This window comes from Chiroxiphia lanceolata, chromosome 6 (genome assembly GCF_009829145.1).
Source record: "Chiroxiphia lanceolata isolate bChiLan1 chromosome 6, bChiLan1.pri, whole genome shotgun sequence".
In the NCBI taxonomy this organism is placed as follows: domain Eukaryota; kingdom Metazoa; phylum Chordata; class Aves; order Passeriformes; family Pipridae; genus Chiroxiphia; species Chiroxiphia lanceolata.
The window spans coordinates 51,197,781-51,215,997 of NC_045642.1; the positions used below are offsets into that span (position 1 = coordinate 51,197,781).

The 18,217-nt window shown below is 37.7% G+C and overlaps 1 long non-coding RNA gene across 1 annotated transcript; it reads left to right on the forward strand.

Annotated features, from left to right (window-relative positions):
• The first annotated feature begins 1,078 nt into the window (after positions 1 to 1,078).
• LOC116788961 lies at positions 1,079 to 7,647 on the forward strand. The gene is made up of 4 exons (XR_004357814.1): positions 1,079 to 1,124; positions 1,600 to 1,715; positions 6,717 to 6,837; positions 7,476 to 7,647. It is a non-coding gene; the product is annotated as an uncharacterized LOC116788961 (long non-coding RNA).
• The last annotated feature ends 10,570 nt before the right edge of the window (positions 7,648 to 18,217 follow it).

Sequence of the window (18,217 nt, forward strand, 5' to 3'; positions counted from 1 at the left end):
CTCTATGTGAGGCTGTGGTACTTAAGGATCAGGAAAGAACTGCACCTAATGTCATCTGCATGGACTCTGTTACCTGTGCAATCACAGGACGTGGAATGACAGCTCAGAGCACAGGTCACGTTAATGTCTTTTCTGTCCCTACAGCAGTTCCTAGCAAGGAACCTAAAAGTTCAAAAATTCATAGCTTAATTCTTCCACCTTTAGGAACCTTAGTACATCTGCCCTTGTAACTCTTGATATGTTTGTGCAATTGCCAGAAGCAGACTTCCTGGGACTCATGTTTTCTAGTAGTGACCTGAGGAGAAGAATTTGTGCTCCCTCTTTGGTGGATGTTTTGATGGATGAAGTATGGAATTTACATCATAGAGGTGAAGTCCTTTGCCTCATTTTGCTTAATGCATGAAATAAGAATGTTTCAGTATTTACACACAGGATATAAATAAATCACCATTCTAAAGCCTGGGCCAGATCCCTATCCTTGTATTGTTCCTGCTTATTATTTATCATTTCCAGGTTTGGATAAGCTGTTGAGCACATGCTGAAGAAATGGGGAATACTTACTGGTTTACAAATATTCAGCACAAAACTGCACAAAACTTAAAGAATAAGAGTTAAAAATTTATTTTTGCTTTTGGAGAAGCCTTGTTTGTACAATGTCTACACCTCTGGCTATGTTTGACCTGCTGCTACTTCAAGAAGCTTCCTGTGAGATTTTACAAAAATGTGATTTGAGAAACTGCCTGTTCATTTTTTCAATTGCTTAAAGTATCTATATATAGACAGGTTAAGATATTTATATAAGTATGCTGGTATTCAGGAATGTTTAGCTCACTGTGTTTCTGTAACCAAAAGAAAAGGTCAAGTCCTGTGTGTGCTTGTATAAGAGCAATAGCACGATTCAGTTTTCTGTTACAGATTTCTAACAAATTTACACTGCTATATGTAATAAGGAGTTTGGACCTTTAATATCATTATGCCCTATTCATCACCCTTCTCAGAAACTCTAATTTTCTATGACATCATGAGTGGTTGCTACAGATATGATTGCTGTGACACAAGCACAATTAGTGATTAGGACATCAGATGAAAAATGTTATGTGAAGATGAACTCTTCAGGATCTATGGTCTGTTTTCATGCAAATGTCCCTAGTATGAAGTGGAGGACTAGGAATGCAGAAAACAGAATAAATAACTAGAATTGCCTCTAAATGAAATGTTTTACCAAGTTTTCCCTAAAGCGTCAGCAGCTCTTTAAACATGCTAGTGATGGCCCATCACAAAGCCAGATGTTGCCATTTATCAAGTAAAGTAAAGAGCCCCTCCTGCTTCCACAAATATGAACTGAATATGAAATCAAATGGGAAACTGCTGCACTAACACTGGAGAAGATATAATGCAACTTTTAAGCTATTGGCAGTCTTGAGAATAAAAGAAGTGTCTGACAGGAAAGAGCAAGTGTCAGAGGCATTACTTGATTTGTCTTTCAAAGGTGAAATTGCCGTTTTATATACATGGACTTAAATCACTTGGTGGATGTCCTACAGGTTATATTTCCTTCTCCCCTCTCTTTGTTACCTTCTCTTTCCATTCCACACACAGGTCAAGTGCTTTTTAGGGATAAAACTTAAGGAAGTAATCCTTTAGCAAGCTTCCTAAAGCCAAGACTAGTGAATGGGCATGCAGGACACACAGGCAGCAGTTGTAAACAGTTTCTGGTAAGCATTCTTTCTCTTCCGTGTCAGTCTTAAATCTGGTTAAAAAAAAAAAGAAGTTGGTCTCCATTTAGATGGGCACAGCTGAGCCAGCCCTGGATGACAGTGATGTGCTAATGCTACCCCATTCACCAGCAGCATCAATCTTCATGTTTTGTGAATGATGTAAAGCATCCAAATTCTACTTGTCTCCAACACTGGCCTATATGGTCAGGCAACACCAGTAGTAGAAGTATTCTTTTCTCATGGTGTTTTACCTCGAAATTTATCATTTCCACTCAGATGAGGTCCTGGTAATGTAGCATGTAGTAACAGTTTTAATGGTGGACTGATGTAACTCACCGGCTTCAGGATTAAATGTAGAGTCATTCAAAGATTTCAGATCTTAAAAAAAGGCAGTGCAAAATGACAGAAGATTAGTGTATGTAGCTGTAACAGTCCTTCAAATACCTCCAAATAGGTTTGGAGGGAGAGGTGTAGGAAAACAATAAAGCTGGAAAAAACCAGATGTACTTTCATGAATGTAAGTTCTTTTACAGATCTGAAGATTAAGCAGAAAACTTGAGTATCTATTGAAGGTAATTGTTCGGCTAACTTAATTAGGTTAACTCTAATTAGACAATTTAGAAGAAGGGCAGTTGGGACCTATAGCACACTAGGTGATATTAGCAGGAGAGATGTCATGAGGTCATTGGGTGAATGGATTTTTTATTTTTTTGATGTATTGAATTTTGAGGACTTAGTTGGAATGGCATATAAGGAAAATTATAAAATGTCAGAAAACCAGTACTGCTTCCAAATGTATGATTTTTTGCACTGCATTGGATTATTTTTTAAGTTTCAGACTCTTTTTTTTAGAAGCAATTTGTATGTTTCCTTTACATACAAAGCCTGAGAGATCATGATCTGAAAAGCTGTACTGTGAAAAATGTTATCTCACTGGAAATTATTGTTTCTGTGCTTTGTGTGTTTCAGTGTTCGCTCTGGTGCATAGTGATGAAGTGTGTTGTATCCTGGGATGAATAAAGAAAGGATAGTTCCATTGTGTGATGTTGACTGTGGTGGCTACAGTAATACACCTGCATTGCTGGCTGTGTTATGTATTAGCTGGTTCCTTTCAGCATTTGGCTTGATACTCACACATGGGCTATAGGGGTCATTTTTGTAACTACAGTTATGGCTGATTTGTCCTGGGTTAGGTATACTGCTGGATATGCTGCTGAAGTAAGTGAAATTAGTTCCCAGTTTACCCCTTCCACGCAATAATATAACTGCTGTTAAGTGTAGATAGGGGTCACTCTGTCCCAGTGCCACCACTGGGTGTACTTTCTCCTCCAGAAGGAGGACTGAGGCAAAGTCCAGCTCATCTACAGCAGCTCCAAAGGGTCCTGGGCACAGTTTCTGCCTCTCACATCTTGCCCTCACTTTGGTGCCTGTTGTACAATTTGAGACCAATATGTTTCAGGAGGGTGGTTGTGGAAGTGGGGGAGGGGTTCGTTAAATTATGGTTGCTGTGGGAACCATAACTTTGAATTTCTTGACATCTGTCCAATGACAATCTCAACATTAACGTTGCATTAACATAGTTTTTTTGCATTTAATTAAAAAAGATGATGGCCTGGAATCTGTTAAGGAATTTAAAGCCAACATTTAAACTGTTTGCTGGGAGCAGATATGTCAGAGCCTCTGCTCTGGAAATGCTCACAGAAGAGTCTGACAATGTACAATAGCCACAGAGACAAGAAATGAAAGCAAAATGTTTGTAACACCATTGCTTGTCTCCTCCTGGTGGCTTTGCCCATCTTTCTCATCTGAAGGAAACTGCTCTGACTGAGTTTAAAATAACTTGGAAATGAAGTCATTGTTTCCAGTTCCTCTGTATGCCATCACCAGTGCTGGCCACTGACTCACTCGTGTGTGCAGGCTGAGTTTTCTGGGGGCTTGCTTCTCCACCCTACGCTGTCATCCTGCAGCTTCTTAAGAGACTATGGCAGAAGCTCTTGCATGTATCGAGATAGAGGTACAAGACTGTAGTAAATGTCTGACTACAGCATTCATTCTGATTTCTGGACTCTTAAAAATGTGTCTGGGTTTCCCATGTACTATTCCAGTGCACTCGTTAATTGGTTTTGATTTGAGGGTTATGCAAAAAAAAGTGTTTACGACTGATAGGTGTCTCACCTCAAAAGGTTTGGAGGCACTGAGCTTTAGAACTCTTTTGTAACCCCATGTTATTTCAATAAGTTCAGCTATCAGACAAATAGACATATGGACTATGCTAAAGTTAGGTGCTGTAGATAGGAGAAAGATGTTCATATGGTACCCATGTTATTTAGTCTTCTCTCGTAACAGAATACCATACTGTTAAAAATTGTCTATTTTTATGTAATTCTTCCACTTACATTGAGATAAAAAAATTATTAGTCTAAGGTTGGCTCACATCATCGGAGCTTCTAAATGTTGGCAACTTCCCTACAGTCTGTTGCAGGCAATAACTGCCAGGGAAGTTGCTTGAACACAAGCAAAAAATAGGTTTTCCTGCTGAGCCACCAGCCCAGCAATGTAAAGAAGAATTTAATACCATGGCCTTAAGAAAGTTTCCATGTTCTTCACAGACAGTCGTGCCTTCAGTAAGGTGACGGAGGGAGAATATAAAATCCCAGAGTTACTGCAAGCCTTGAAAAAGTTGTGAAAGAAGACTTGGCAGTTAGTAGCTTTATGTAAAAGATTTTTGCATATAAATTGCATACGCATATGACATTTTAGCTCCAACTTTACATGTGTTTTGGAGGTTGGATGCAATCTTGTCCCTGCCTGTCTGTTTGGTTTTGCCATAGCTGCATCAATATTAATCCTGTTGGTTTTTCCCTCTGGCTTTTTTCTTAATTTCCCTCTCTCCCAGTTTTGATTTAAAAAGTGGTTGGTTCCTTTTATCCTAGAAAAAAAATCTAGGCATCTCTTTTCTATTTTTTAACGAATTATTGTATTTAAAGCATACATTTTTCTTTTTTGTATTTTGTAGTAGGCACTCTAGTATTCATCTGGTGACAAGAAATGGCTAGAGAGCTGATAAAATGAAGAGATATTCCTTTACTGGAGACAATTTCTCTTCTTTAAAGGGAAAGAAACATTTTTTAAGTATTATTGCTATCCTATCTCCCTCTGCCTATCACCCCCCTCCCATTATCATCAGAGAATCACAGACTTTTCCTTACCAAGTGGCTGCACACAGTATTTAAGAAATATCACTATTTTGAGCTCAGATTTGGATGGGCTGTTTAAAATGACTGGCTGTAAATTAGCTCCTCCTTTTGTTTGGAAATTGTCAGTGAACAGTCTAGTTTATCTCCCTCTGTTTTTGTCTCTTTATTAATATCCTCCTGGCCACTGTATTTATTTTTTGGGTTTCTTGTTAACTGATCTGAAAAACAGAATCTAGTTTTGGCTTATCTTTGTAAGCCTTGTTTGTAAGATGCTGTGACATGGGGTAGCTACCCCTCATTGCCTGCATGACTGAGATGGTTGTGGGCAGAAACCTCTAACAGTCTATAGTTCTTCAGCTTCCCGAAACATAATCAGAGCTACGATATTTTCACCCTCAGCCCAAGTAGAAATTACAGATTTCCTCAGTATTAGCTGATGAAATAAGCAACCCCTCTTTACCTTCAGTTCTAGCAGCAGTGACTCATTTCAGCTAAGTCGCTTTGACTTACCATGTTCCTAAAGTGGGAGAATCAAGACGCTCTAGGATATGGTGGTTCATGACCTACCTCTGTAGCGGAAGGGAGCTTTTATTTCAGAAGCAGTCTATCAACAAGTGATTTGCAGAACTGCATCTCGTTGCAAAAGTACTTTTCCTCTATCAAATATTATTGATGATTTCGAATTATGTTTGAATTTTTTTATTTGTTTGGGTTTTTTCCTACTAAAATTTCACACATTACTGATTTGTTGCAGCTGTTTTAATGAAATGAAATTTGGAGAGTGTTTGAGAACTAGGAATTATCTTTAAAGCCTCATACTTTCTAGCACACATCCACAAAAAATTCTATGAAAATTTTTAAGTAAAAAAATTGTTTTCTCACAATCATTCTCACTAATTTCATGAGGTGGACACATGATACAATTAATACCTTGCACCCATGGTTCAAAAGAAATATAATTGATGACTCAGTGGTTCCAGTTAACACATTTGATTCCTAAGTGTATAGAAGTTGCTTCCAATTGAATAAGAGAATGTAGCTGAACAGGGGTTGTAATGATGCATCAAAAGCTATGACATCCCTGCTCAAATAATTTATAAACAGCAGAAGAATTTTAAGAACTGAATTACTACTTGAACTTCAAAAGAGACCATGTATTTCTATTAATATAAAGAACAATTGCGGGCTGTTAGCCATTAAGTTATTTGAAATTGAAATTTATCAAAAAGGTGGTGGAGGAGGAATATATCTGCACTCTAATGTGGATAAAGGATCTTCCGTGCGAGGTAAAATTACTTCTGAAATAAGAGAAGTTTAAATAAACTCTAAAGAAGACATGTAACTTTATCTTCACAGTGTCTTTCTCCCAACCTCAGCTAAAACTCTCATCTTTTTTCCAACCAAATCCTAAAAATGACTAGAGAAAAAAAAATTCTGTTTCTACAGCCTAGGTTGATTCCTGATTATCAATTTTCTCAAACTCTTCAACCATTAAAAAAAAATAAAAAAATCCTGAACACTATCCTGATGACAATTTTTTTTTTAAATTGAAAAAATAAGTTCATTAGAAATGCATAAATGTTTTTTTTTAACATAGGAATTATTTCGTAGAAAGAGAAGGACGCAATATGTGGGGACTCTTTTCCTCATCACCATAGAACTCCAGTCTGACTCTTTTTACAGGTCTCATTTCCTTGTGAAACATGGGGGTGATATTGTTTCTTCTGTAAATAGATATGCTCACAAGACATTATACTACTATAGCAGAACTTTCTAACATCACCTTTTTACCTCTTTTTAGTAGGTGAAAGCTTGTTCAAAATATGAAGAAGGGCCAACGCTCTGAACTAGAATTTCATGTGCGGTTTTACTTTCATGGAGCTGTGGCAAGAAACAGATAAAATTGCTCTGTATCAATGCCAGTAAGCAGTGCTGGTATTTCAGAGCAACTGATGTCCCTGGGACATCTGGGACAGCTGTCCCTGGAATAGCTAAAAGGACAAATTAATACACGCAATTTGACAACCTATTTAAGGTGTAAAATATGCAAGTTATACCCCAGTTCTGTTTTTCTAATTGTTATTTGACTAAAAGCTATTTTTTCAAAGCCCCTAGAGCTGCTATGCACAGTAAAATAAAGTAATAATGAAAGAAAGCTTGATATTCTGCACGTGAGATGCAGATTGTGTAAGTCCAGCCTTCTGATGCTGAGATTAGATAAGTATGCTCCTAATATTGCCACATATTGATTCAGGATAAAATACAACAAAATGAGGCAGTTTGAAGTGGGAAACATAAAGAATTTGGCAATAGTGGCATGACCAGGATATTCTGAAATTAAATTAATTCATTTTATAGACCATTCCTTTGTACTTTCAAGTCCTGAAAGCTCAAAGGTTTATTCACTCTCCAATTCTCCGTAGGATCAGCCTGGGATGGGGAAAAGCTTCTATTATAGAAAGGAGGTTCAAGTGAATGGGTCTTATTTCAGAAGGAGGGAGGGAAAAAAAATACAAACGAAGCAACTAAAATTGAAATCATCTTTGTTTCATTCATTTAGGTATCTTCCAGATTGGCAGCCCTGGATGCAGGATGAGATGAGAGTTTTGTTTTGTGAAACTATGGTCACTAGACTGTAGAAGAAAATCATCAAAATTTGTTTCATGTCTGACACAGGACAAGTATCAACCCAAAATCTTTTATTTTACAGAATTAAATCTGAAGTTGCATGTGAAAGGGAAAAGGAAATAGAGAAAGAAGCTTAAAGAAATAAAAAGAAGAAGGGGGGAGGGCAGAAGGCAGTACTAAAACTGCAGTCTTAGCCTTCTAAACCCTTTTGCTTCTCTGATTGATACTTTTCAATTATACCTTCCCATTTCACTGACATTTGAAATGCTATTTTTTTTCTAGCGATAACTTCAAATGCTTAAGTTCCAACAGCACCAGTAACCCTGTTTAGCTGTAGTAGTAAATTGGTTCCTTGTACAACATAATGGCAGTGACAGCCTTTTGCTAGGGAAATGAGTTCTCCAATGGGACATGCCTATGATAAGACGTCCGGTTTTGAAATTGTATTTCTCTGTATCAGAATTAAATCTGGACTTTATATTTCTTCGCTGCCACTGCTCTGTAGCTGGTCCCTATACAGTACGACCAAAGACTGACAAGTAATGCTTACACAGGAACCCTTTCACTTAAATTGGATTTGTCCTTTTATGTTTCCTCCTATTATTAGCTATTAAAATCTCTCAAACCCTTTTTTAAACAGTGATAGGGTTTGGCAAACCTAAAACTCACTGACTTGCAGGGGGGAAAAAAAAAGTATTCTGGTATTAAGAGCAGTAATTTCCTTCCCCAGGTAAAATTAACTCACATTTAGTAAAATACAGTATTGATTCCCTGTGTTACATGGTAAGATATACAGAGTATCTTCATTGTGTTGGGAAAGGTCAGGATTTGAATCTATTATATTGGCACAGCTAAAGGCCTTTTAAAAAGGATACCAAAGAAAACACAAATCAGTGCCACTCTTGGGTACCTTTAGAAAATCCAATCCTGCTTTCTTCTTGCTGTCATATTGTATTTCTTGGAGCCTTTAATGGTTAAAACAAAAGTAATGTGCCTCCTGCGCTGCTTGATTTGCATTGGTGCTTGTCAGTACCATAAGTGTGTGCACTTTGTTAGTGTATTATTACTATATGCTGTAATGGAACAGCACAATGGAGGTCACCAGGAGATCATCAGTATATATAATTTCATTTTAACCTTAGGTTTACATTATCACTTAAATAACAAAATAATAATCAGTCTGTGGGAAAGGGGAATTCTTTTCCCATTTCTTGCAGTAAAAAAACAACTCAATGTGATTCCTCCCTATACTGGTCTTCTCAATACTGATACCAGCGCTGTTCTATTTTTCTTTGAAGAAATGCTCCTGGCAAATTTAGGAGACAAACTACTTGGAACTTCAGAGATGTTCAGAAAGAAAAAAGTAGTTTAGATTTCAGCAATAGCCTCTGATTAATTTCTGATTTCAGTTAAGCATAGGATGTATTTACAGTAGAAACTACAGACAAGAATGCTTTTTGACTAAGTGGCACATATCTTGAAATACACTTTCTTAAAAAGGCTACTGACCTTGTACATATACAGATTATCTATATAATATTTATGTCTGATTTGAAAAGGCTGCAATTTTTTGCCTTCAGTTGCAATCAGGCATCACTGCTGCAGGGTCAAGTTGATATTTTTCCTTGCTATGGTACTGATCCCATTGGATGAATAAATTTTATTTTATGAAATGATTAATTTTACTGTCTAAGAAGGATTTGGCCTTTAATTGCTAATATTTTTACTTTTTAAAAATATTGACCTGAATATAACTTTGACGGCCTCTGTCTGTGTTTTCTAAATGTCATTAATAATCAGAAATGTTGAATACAGAAGGGCAAGTTAAATCCTGTCATTGAAACAGCAAACAGCTTTAGTCAAATGTATTGGCACAGAATTAAAAATGCATCAAGCATGTATTTGTCTTCTCAATGGGAAGCCCTTATTAATAGTTTGAAGAGTAGAAAGCTTAGTCTTATTCAACAAGCGCTGTAGTAGGTTGTGGTTTTTTTTAATATATTTTAATGTGTGAAATTGCAGGATGCCAAGGTTGCCATTAGAACTCCTCTCTCATTCCAGTAATTTTACCACTTAGATTCATTCTTTCCTTTCACAAAAAAGCACTTCATAGTGGTCACAGCAGAAATGCAGTGATACTGAGCAGGGTGCAAGGTTAATTACTACTCCACTGTCAAAATATTGGACATAACTACAAGGACATGAGTCGGCTCACTTCTCTGAGAAATCTCTCCCTTTTTCTCTTGTGCGCAGGGCTTTTTTGAGGAAGTGTATGTGCTTTATTCAGAATTTTAGTAGAAATGAGTTATAGACAGGCTAATTTAGAGGAACCCACTTTTCTCATTCTGACTCCGGTGTAAAAAGGTAGCACAAACCCATAAAAAAAGATGGTATTCTCAATAGACCTGTGGATATGACTCATACCTCCGGGGTCCCTTGAAAACAAATCAGATGAATAGTCTGTATTCAAAACTTTGTTTTAGCTTCTGACTCTAGAAATTTAAAAGCAAGTGTTTGTCTTCAATGCTGTTACCCTTCCCTGTTCAGCCAAGATGTGGGAGGTTTGGTGAACTTGAAAAATGGTTCCTTTGTATTTGGGAGGAAACTATATCTAATTAAATTTTAAAATGAAATTAAAGGGAATCACCAAATCTATGCATGGCCTGGCAGATGCCTCAGTCTGTGTTTACTAGCTGTGGGCCAGTAGACTGGGGTCCCCTGCAGCCCTTACTGGAAACCTACAAAATAGAACAAACTTGATTTTGCTGTCTCATTAACAAATCTGATCAAACTGCTGTAATGAACAGTGTGTATGAATCTTTCCTTAGCTTACAATTTCTAACAAGTGCTCAGGGATGCTTCTTCTACAGATGATGACAGAATAGCTAAAGAAATCTGACCAGTGCTGCTCTGAACTTCTGTCTCCTCTTCTGATCCAGCCCATTGACGCCCCTCAGCAGGGTTAAATAACTGTCTTGCTAGGAGGTCAAGACTAGTACTATATTTCACCAAGACCTTCTTGGGTTGTCATTTCTGCTTTTTGACAGCCAGCTGCTGTCACTTGATCATATTATTGTGGTCCTTTTTGCTGATGCTTCCTGGACAAGTGTGCTCTTTCCTCTAGCTGTCAAATCCAACCCAGTCCACTACCACCACTTGACATAACTGGTTTGGAAGTTTTCCCATGAAGAGGCCCAGGCCTAGAAAAGAGATCCCTGTATTAACATCCTCCACCGAACCTCTCAGCTTCAAGCATGGCATATTTGACCATGTAATACAAAAATTTTGTATGGGCTATCAGGTGTTCAAAGTCTCCTTTGTGTGTTTGTTGAAAAGGAAAGATGTGACCATCAAGGTGTACCCAGAGTTTATTTGAACTCCTCATGCAGTTGGGATGGGATGCTGAAAAAATAGAAATGAAGCTGAAGAGAAAACTGAAAGAGTAAATGTGGGAAATGCCTTGTGCTTTGCTTTCACATGGCACACGTTGTTATTTACACTTAAAATTACTTTTAAAATGTGCTTATTATATTATACTGTGAATGAGAACAAACCCCTTCAAATTAACAATGCATATAAAACCAATTAATAATTTGACCACATGTCTGCTAATAATCTCAACCAAATTTGCAAGCTGCCATTAAAAAAAAGCCAAAACCCAAAACATAAAACCTCCCTAACCCATCAATCCATTATAACTCATGGTCTTATAAACACCTAATGTATCTTTTAGCCTGCTTGGAGGCCCGAGGCTCTTCAGACAGGTGGCATGGTGAGCAATCTCTTTACTGGCAGACAAATGACTTTTAAGTCTTGGGGCTTTTACCTTGTGTCCTTTAGCAGAATTTAGCAGTAAGAAAAGTGAGAAAAAGGATGGCTTTTTGAATAATCAGTCTTCAAAGGCCTTGGTGAGCCAAAATGAACACCTTAAATTATAGCTAAAATGAGCATAATATCCCATTTGTCCTGGTAAACATATTTATTGCACATTTTTTTTGGACCGTAAGAGCATGTGTGTGGTGGCATGCTGCACTAAATGATACTTCTTTCTGGGATGTATGTTTTAAAATTCTTCATAGTTTTGCTGACCCCACAAAATAAGTTTTATCACTTTCCTATTATTAATGGAGAACTGAGGCATGGAAGATAAGTAACGTGCCAGTGTCCAGAGCCTGATTTTGCATTCAAACCTGTCTTACCTGTCTTAATCAGCAGCTCAGTTTTTAAGTAACTGGCTTTCTGAATCTCTTCCAGTTGTGTACACATGATATTTTTTTAGTTGAAGCTTATTGTCAACTGGCTTTTTTTCTCTGTAAAAAAATCAATACAATTTGAATTTTTCTACCCAGACTGAATCCTTGGTAAATTGTTGTGGATGGTTATTGATTTCTTATATCTGTGAGATTTTTTTTTAAATAACATTAAGGTAAACAGAAGTCTTATTGTGTTCACTTTACAGGATAACACTTATCTAGACAAAAGAACACGTAAGCACAGGTCTTACCTATAGGAAAGATACAGCAAATCACTTGCAATAACACAAAATAAGAAGAACAAAACCTTTCCGTTGCTGAGCAGAATGGGAAGATTGCTTTCTTGTCACAAATTTTGATTGAATTGAGTCTGTGCTTTTGGAACTAGTTTACTGATACAGCAAGAAGCATCATTTAACTATTTCTTACACTTTCATGCCCACAGAAAACATAGTAAAGACAGAAAAGGTTCTTAAATGAGGATTATGAGTCTTACCTTTTCCCAATGAATTTGCTGAGGGAAAGGAAGGGAAGCATATCTGGTTGATTCTTCCTGTTTGCTTCTAGATTACCTCCAAAATATAAAGTACCCTCTCTCCTATTTCACTTTGAAGGCAAGTGGAGCAGAAAGTGGAGCAGCCACTTCTAGAAGCACAAGAAAATAGAAAGTTGAGGAACACTGTTGAGTTTATGAAGTTTCCACCCATACAAAAATACACAAGTATTTCCAATGATCCCTGAGGCTTTCAACCTTCGGGATCAAAATCTTTTAAGAAGGTAGTGTATCATGCAGCTAGAATGAGCCTGAATCTGACTCTAACACTTTAACCTTTCACTGGAAATCCAAATCAGAATCCAGCCTCAGTTAGATAAGGCTCCAGATAAGTTTGTTTTAGTATACTGTGGTATTATGGTAATATAGACAAGGCAAAAATTGACATGAGCTGCAATTCCACACTGAGGCATATAATAATAATAGCAATAACTTTGATAAATAGAATGAAGGGAAAGATAATGAATTCCATCAGACAAACAAATGGTTAAGGTGGGCTTCCTGGGACAAAGAGCAGTTCTAGGGAACACATGATCCCAGAAGGGACTTGAATGTTGTGAACACTGATGTGCAGTGACAAACAATCCTGAAGTCAAACATTGTTCTTTCAAAAATGTTGATATTTAGCTTTTATAAAGTATGACTGGTTTAGGGTCATGTCATACACCAGAGCTACTGTGGGGAAAATTGGAGTTTATTATTGCTGAATGAGATAGCAAATAATAATAGTAATCCAAAGGAGGATGTATTGAAATGTTTGGTGTTTCTCCTGTTTCTCTCTCTCTCTTTTTTTTTTTTTTTCTTTTAGCATTCATTCTTTTCTTGTTCCCTGTGGAGTGTTCACTTCCTGGGGTGGCCTGAGGAGAGATCAGTGATGCTGTGCTTTGTAGTCTATTACAGCACAGCTGTTCATCAATTAGAATGAAGAAAATAATCCTGCTGTTTTAGAATAGCATGATGGTGCCTTCTACGTTATCAGGCAAAATGCAAACTGGATACACGAAACCCATGCAGTGAGGCTGCCAGTGTGAGGGGGAACCTCTTACTCAAAAAAGTTCTCCTTTATTTTTCTCATTTTCTCTGCTAGTTTAAAACTATAATTACAAACTTGAGCACCCACTCTACCTTATGACATGAAGGAGCATCCACAGCTGCCCTGCAGGAGCCAGTAGAGCTATTAGTGAATCAGAGTTCAAGAATAAAGCTAAGAAATCTGAATCAATACTCTGCTTATGCAGAGTGTCATTTTGTACACTGCTTTATTTCTTTCCCCCTCCCTTCCTTTTCCATCAGACTGCCTTTTCTTGTAATAGCAGAGGAATGTGAGCTGAAAAGCAGATAGTTAGTGCCACTTTGCCACCATATGCCTTTATATTTGGAAATTTGCATAAACAGCAAAACATTAAAACAGGATTTATAACCCCCCCTCAAAAATAGAAAATATATGCAGAAGTTTCAAAGGGAAACCATGGGAGTTAAGTTAAAAGGCCCCAACCCTAAATCCCATTAATTGGAAACAGTGTATTTTATTTATATTCATAACATGTATCTATTATGCAGACTGTGTAGTGTACAGCATACAGTTTTTCCAAGGGCTAAGTAATCCTGCTCATGGGTAATGTTCTGGATTTCAGTTTTAATTCTTAACGTGTGGAGCAGACACCCAGAGCAGCAACTGCATTAAAAACCTGAGAGCTGGAGAGAGAGATGGACCATAGTTAAAGCAGAATCAAACCTCTCTGCTCTACTGCAAACACATTGGCACATGCCAGTCCCACTTGCATTCACACTTGGTCCTTCATGGAAGCATAAAATGTATACCAGGAAACCCAGTAAGTCAATTGGTATCTCAAGATCTAAAGGGGCGATGGAGGTTAAAAATTTCTTCTAAAGGTTGTATTTTTCTACTATAATTAATGCTTCTGCAGATAAGACATGACACTAGATATTACAAAGAGGGTGCTCCACACCTGAATGAGGGTGGTGCAGCATGTCTGGCTTGAGGTATGGGTGAGCAGTTTTGGAAGCCCACCAAGACTCCTGACAAGGGAGTGCTCCGGGGCTCTGAGTGGCAGTAAATATTGAGGTCCTGCATAGCACTGAGGTTGCTCCTGCCTTTCTTATTGCCTCCTTTATCTCTGTGCTGCAGTAGGTATCAGCAGGCCCAGCTCTCCTCTCTAGTCTGTACCCTTCCCTTCATGTCTACATACTGGTTGAAGTAAATAAGAACAAGATGCACAAATTAATTAGGGAGGGGACCACCTCTGCTTATCTCAAGTGGTCCACAGCTGCTAGATATGCTCTATTCAGTGGATTTTGATGTGAATTTAAGACACCTGTCTCCAGATCCTGACTTCAGATGCTGTTAAGTGAAAGTGGTCTTCTGCTTCAGAAGAGTTCAAACAGAAAGAGGTGACTTCAGCCCAAATTTCATTTTGTCCGAATTTTACCTAGAAACAAAGTAGAATATTTTACTGTTCAGACCTAAACCTATTTTGTTAAGTGGTCTGAATTATTGTTCTGCCTTAACAATAACCTGAGAAGTATTTGGAGATGGGCTTGTGGTGGTCTCCAGTCTTTTAATGGGAAGGTCCAAAATAACACTTATCACAGAATATCCAGTTCCCAAATACAGATGCAGGGAGGTTCCTCTGGCCACAGTCCCCTCTCTGGGCACTGTAAATTGCTTTGCAAACCTTTATAATTTTGCACTCAGGCTTACTCTATGCCAAAGTATCTGAATTTTTCCTTTTCTTCCCCATCAGATTCAAATTTGGACTTACCATTTTGTTGCTCTTCTCACTTGTGTAATTAGACCTGTGTATGAATTTATCATTTTTGTTGTTCCCCTCTTTCTTCCCAATACCCCTGCTCTTTCATCTTTCACAAACATTTGTCTTCATTTGTCCCTCTAGTAAGAGAACACACTCTTTAAAAACAAGGATACTGGAACAGAGATTGTGTTTTATTCACTTACTTTGGCAATTATAATGTAGTAAATTATTCATTATTCATAATGTCTTGTACTACTCACTATTGCTGTATAGCTGCTAAGCGTAAGGAAACTGCAATATGAGACGTTAAGGGATATATGATCTTACTACAGCATTGCTTCTGCTCAGTCAGACCAGAAGTGGCTGAAAGGCAGCCTTTTTGGGTGCAAATTAGAAAGCATGTAGATTAAGAATGATCATTGGTAATAATAACAATTAGATTTCAATGGTTAATGCATGCCTAGTAATTGCATTATTATCTTTTTAAGAAATCTTTTATTTGCCTTTTTATGTTGGGACCTGTGAACAGAATCCTAGATCTTCAGATGCAGTTGATATTTGGACGTCTACAAATTTGTTTAGGTGGCTTGCAAACTGTAAACAGCTACTTGAAAAGATGTACACTTTGTATATGCTAGGTTTTGTGTAATCTATACAAATTCTTAATGCTGCAGCTATATCTTTGGCTTCAGCCATCGAAATCCCCAGTGTCCTCACACAGGACAGACAGATGGTGGTCAGCTGGACACCATATGCAGATGCAGCTCTTCGTTTCCAGCCCATGCTTGATATTGAGATAATAAAAACTCAGTGAAGGATTTTGCAACTGCCTCCCACTATAGCTGGGGCCTCAGCTGTGTATGCTGTAGTTTTACTTATCCTCCCTTTTCAGAGGGCCCTGGTGCCACTAACAGCAGTGAGTAAATACAGGAATGATGAAAAGGGGCAGAAATAACTGCAAATGTACTCAGAGAAAAAATTGTTTCATTAATTGTGCTGTTCATGGTAAAATATTTGAAAAGGATTAATTAATTCATTTCATTCACCTTCTGCATCTATGTCATAGTGTGGTGTGGCTCCTTTTAATAGTTGTTGGTTTTTTTCTTTTTTTGTTATGTCTACACTGCTCCCCTGAACTAGTCCTCCTTTTACAATAAGGAAGAAAAACTTTTGGGAAAGGATTCATCTGACATGTCAACTCAGGGCTAGATGAACTGAGTCCATTGAAGTGCTCACTGCTTTCCACTGACCACCAGCAGAACTCAGGGTTACTGTCTCAAAATAGGGACCTTTTTTTTTGTATCCACTTTTGTATTTACTCAGCAAATGACTAGATAAATATCATAAGTCTGTGGTATAAATCAGTTCATGAACATGCAGACAAAACTCATTTTGTGCTCATTTGTGAAGTGAGGGCAAAGATGCTCAGTAATTTGTGTTCAAAATTGACGTACTGAATAGAAAATACCAGTCTGGCAGGTGAATGCACAGTTCCCTGTCTCATGAAATGCATCTCTTTGCACAGAGGCAGAAAATACCCTTGAACTGTTAAATCTCAGGCAAGTACTCAGAGCAGTTTTGATGGTAGAAACTTGCTATGGTCTTTTGAGTGCTGTCCTTTTACCTCTTCCATGGCTTATCCTTTTCAAAGAAGTTTATCTGAAAACGTGGAATATCATTTCAGAGTTGGAAAGCTTTTCAATACCCAAAATCAGACTTCAGGCCACTAAAACATGTGTGGGTCTTTTCTTTTGTTTTTAGTCATAGTGCATAATCAAGTGTTGCCTAGTATTTCTCTAGGATTCTAATCACGGAGGGCAGAGGTACCAAAACATGTCCTTTCTTTACAACTATGGCAGTTGTTTGAAGTCATTATGTATTTCCTAATGACAAAAGAGGCAAATAATGTAGGAGACAGTTATGAGTCAAGATGGGGCACTTCTTTGTATACCCTGAGTTATAAGATAGCCGCAGTGGTATTTAGTGGCTGAGCTGCTTCATTGTAGTATCAGTTTTGCAGCAGTCATACTTATGTTTAAGTTGTTCCCTGACCCACAGTGTCTTCACAGCAGAAACCTACTTTCAAGGGTCCAAGAAACGTCTGTGTGGAATTCGTTTCCCCATATGCACTGCAAACATGGGACAGCACTGAGTGTACTTTATGGGGAAAGCAGTGGTGGTTACAGTAGGTTTCAGCTGCCACCATGACTGTATCCACTGCTGTGTGGAAACTCTACTGGGTGATTTGCTGTGAAACTGCCCAGGAGTTTGAGTTTATGTTCATGCTGATTAACATACACTTTACTGCTGGTAGTGTTTTTCCACAATGCTTTTCCTAAAATTTCCACTGACTTTCTCTTAAATTCTCTGACTTTTCTCGTTACAGAATTGTGATGCAGAGAGCATGGAATATTGATCAAAAGAAAGAAAAAGTGCAGAAAGCCCCTGTTCTTTTGGCAGAGGTTTGTGGTGGTGTTATATACAGAAAGTCTGTATATATTCAAACCACTGTCTTAAAAAGCAAAAGAAATGTGTTTTTCCTTAGACTCTACTGTGTTTCTTATACTAAAGTTTATGTAGAAGGGAGAGGCTTAATTCACAAGTGAAATTAATTTGACAGTCCTTCACTAATTCTAATGTCTGTCAAAGTTGCAATATAGCAACAGTTCAGCATGACTGGCATTAACTGCTCAGAAAAAGCCCCGGACTGGAATAGCACATTGATTAAACTTTGACATGAAGACACATATCTGAGCAGGATGTGAGAAGATGGACAATACTGGCCCTTACACATGCTACTGCTCCAGTAAAAGAAATTTTGCTAGTTAAAAGACTCTAAAGCTTTATAAAAGTAAAATAAAAACATAGTCCAGAGCAGCTGAGACACATTTGGACTTCATGTAAGCTCTTTCTTAAATACTGAAGGTTACATTTGATAAATTAAACCTAGCAAGGAAACACAGGCTATTGAAACTTAAAAATCAGCTAAAAGTTAGCAAAAGATCCAGAACTGTTGAGTTTAAAGGCAGGCTTTGAAGAACACTGCAGACCGTGGGAGATTTATGGATCTCTGAAACCAAGGACGCCTTTTCAT